Raw genomic sequence first — 3,178 nt, 5'->3', positions numbered from 1 at the left:
TACGGGAAGCCGAGGAGGTCAGGCCCCCCCCCCTAAAAATACACACCCTCGAGTCCGGCGTTACCCGCCACCAGGCTCCCGCCCGGCGCCCGGCCCCCGGCCCAGCGTGCTCTCACCGCAAAGCTGCTTCGGCCGCTCGTCACTGCGTGTCCCTCTCGGCGTGAGCCGCGAGCTCAGCAGGGAGGCCCTGAGAACGGCGCGGGGCACAGGCCCGCCGAAGCGGACTGCCAGCTACCTCTCCGCTAACGAAGCGGTCACAGGCCCCGGTGCCCAGACTGGGAAGGAGGGAGGGAGGGAGGGAGGGAAACTCCGAGGGGGGAAGGGGAGGGGGGAAGATGGAGAAACCGTCTCCGCCGCCTCTACCGCCGCGGCCGCTTCTCTGTTACCCGGGAAATCCCGCCCACTCCCCCGACCCCGCCCCACAGGGGGAAAGACTCAGCTTCGTTCCAGCACAGGACGCAATACCCGCCCGTCAAAGACTGAGCCAATCACCGAGCCCTGTCTTATGACTTCCCGCCCCTTCCCCCTCGACTGGGAGGGGAGGGGGAGCCGCTCACCTTCTCCACGCCCCTATTGGCGGGGAGCTTCCCTAACTCAACCCCGCCTATTGGAGACGGACTGCTGAAGCCCACCCCCGAGCCACAACGCTATTGGAGGAAGCGGGGAAGCTCTTCCTGTCTCATTGGAGGACACCACATAACCCGCCCCGCAGCGTCTCAGCCACAGGCTTAACAAGTTGGCTCCCGCCTCCGCCGGTCATCGCATTGGAAGGCTACCCCTGGCTCTCCCACCGCCCCAGTAAGGTAAGTAACCGATGTGGGGTAAAATGTCTGTAAGTGAAACAGGCTCCGCCTACCGCACTGCCGGGCCAGGCCCCGCCCCAAGAGTTGGATTGGATATCTTGGCACTGGTAGGACCCTCCATTGGCCAGGGCGCCCGTCTAGGAAGGAACTTAATTCCGCTCTGCGCGAGGAGGCTGAACCTTAGCAGTCCTTTTGTGGAATGTTTACACTAGAGACTGAAGCTCGGAGTTCCAGGGCCCGAGACAGGAGGGGGAGCGGAGCTCATCAGCGGGGACTCCACATCCTAGGATTTGAAGGAAAGGCAGTCCACCCCGGAGGACTCCCTTACAAAAAAAAAATGAGAATGAGAACTCATCCTCCCTATCCAGTTATCTTTGCAGTTTACATTCTACACACTGCGTCCTTGTAAACACAAATATCCGGAGCAGCTAGCAACTCCTTTCAGCCAAGTAGAGTACAGAACTAAGGTCTGGAGACCTAGGCGGAGAAATAACCCATAACCCCCAGGGTTGCCAGCGCACTCCCTAGAGCTGAATGTGCAGTCCTAAGAGGGCGGAGATAACCAAAAGAGAGGCGGGCCCTAACAGCCACCGCCCTGGCAAGCCTCCGGAAGGCGGAGCGTGAGGCACAAGGTACTCACGATCTCCCGGGTGGATCTGTAGGCATCCTCAGAACTGAGAAAGGAGAAAAAAGGACCAAAACAGGCCACAGCATAAATTAATCTTGGGAACATACCACACTCAGAGAAAGGATAAAACTTCCGTAGTTGGGGACATAACGGCTGTTCACCTTCTCCTTAGCCAGGAGTGTTAATGGTCCCTGTGTCCTCTCTGTGTAGATAACAGGGCCTCGAACGCACAGTGAGACAAAGTGCTTTCAATTCCTAGTTTGCTTTTATTTATTCACCAAATAGGGCGTGGGCCTGACGCTGACCTTACTTTGGGGGGCGCTCTCTCGGCGCCAGGAGGGGACGGGATTACGTTGTTACCGCTCTCCCGAAGAAGTAGAATCCTCCTCCCGGAGAGCTAAGACCCCAAGGGACAGGCCCAGGGAACCTACTCCTAGCTCCAACTCTGTCCTCCCTCTGCAATCCAGCGGAAACGGCCAGGAACGACCTCTGGCATCAGGTGGGCCTGACTCCAACGATGGCTTCCAGCCGCGAAACCACAGCAGCGAATTGCGAACTCCAAATCCAAAGGTAGCCGACAGGTGGGAGCAGCCTCGCCAGTAGCCAAACCCTGCCCCAGGACAGAGGTCTAAAAGTAAGTCAGACCAACAAAGCGACCCCCGGGCCAAACTGCTCCCAGGTTAGGAGGAAGCGGCACTCCAGCAGAACTGACCCAAGGCTACTTTTAACTTTGCGCCGCCTTCCACCACTAGACTGAGTAGCACAGGGCATTCCCACCATGGTATCAAGAACTACTCAGAACCCAAGCCAGCATTAGGCTGCCCACGACTTCCTGTGAACACAGGGTACCACCTGCGCTGGATCTCGCCTAAGGGCCCCAGGCCAGGGCACTAGGTTGTCAGAGTCTCGGATACATCCAACTAAGGACAACTGCTACCATGCCTAGGGAAGAACAAACTTCCAGCGTGTGCAGAGTTCTCGAGCTTAAGCTGGGGAAGTCAAAGGGCGCGGAAATAGCCAAGCGACAGGGTTAGAACTTTAGTACTTGGCCCCGGCACCGAAGGGCAGATCTCAAACCCTGCAGAACCTACGAAGCTTCGCTCCCGAAATCCACTCCGCACTGTAATCCCCTGGCTTCACCCCGAAGGCTACCAGGTCTCCAGCCTCGGTGGAACCTTTGTGTGGCTTCTCGGCTCTCCCCGCCCCCCTCGCCAAGGGCGCCGAGCCTAGGACTTCCGGGCGGGAGGGCAGTTCGAAGGAGCTAGGCGGGCCTCTCACATGTGCGGAGCGCGCTCAAGAGCGAAGGAGGGAGGCGGGGAACAAGGGTGGACTTCCCCCTCCGAGCTCTCTCCGCCGGAGGAGGCCGGGCTACCCGTCCCACCAATCCGAGGAGGGGGCGGGACCTTGCGCCTCGCGTCAGCCGCAAGAACCCTCCCTCCTCCCTCCGCGGAAAAAAAATCCTAGCAACTTAAACTCCAGCCCGGCCTCCCGATAGGCGGAGCTCGGGAGAATGTCATCCAATCCACATCCGAGAACGGGAAAAAAAGGGAGTCTCGTCCAGCCAGTGGAAGACAAGAGAAGGCGGGGCCTCCGGGCGAGCCCGAGGTGGGTGGGAGAGAGGAAACGGGCCCGCCCCTCAGCTCCCCTCCAGGCGGGTTGCAGAAGCCGCCAGCGGAGTAGATAGTAAACAGTCTGGGCCCAGGAGTGCAGGCAGGGGCCGCCCGGCGCTCGGTGGACTGGGCCCCTG

General features: G+C 59.8%; 1 protein-coding gene across 4 annotated transcripts in view; it reads right to left on the bottom strand.

Moving 5' to 3' along the window:
* Positions 1–3,178, bottom strand: part of SIN3A (SIN3 transcription regulator family member A) — a 96,808-nt gene that overhangs the window by 92,268 nt on the left and 1,362 nt on the right. For 2 of the 4 annotated variants that reach the window (XM_011932858.1, XM_011932855.1), the window contains exon 1: positions 117–441. The exons of 1 other annotated variant lie outside the window; for it this stretch is intronic. The gene's annotated coding sequence lies outside the window, so the exon portion shown is untranslated. Of the gene's footprint in view, positions 1–46; positions 442–3,178 lie in introns of those variants that run through there. One more of the 4 variants, XM_011932856.1, reaches the window with a different exon arrangement.

This window comes from Colobus angolensis, unplaced genomic scaffold (genome assembly GCF_000951035.1).
Source record: "Colobus angolensis palliatus isolate OR3802 unplaced genomic scaffold, Cang.pa_1.0 Scaffold99, whole genome shotgun sequence".
NCBI lineage: Eukaryota > Metazoa > Chordata > Mammalia > Primates > Cercopithecidae > Colobus > Colobus angolensis.
Note: the sequence above shows the minus strand (reverse complement) of the source record. Positions and strands in the feature narration are given on the sequence as shown.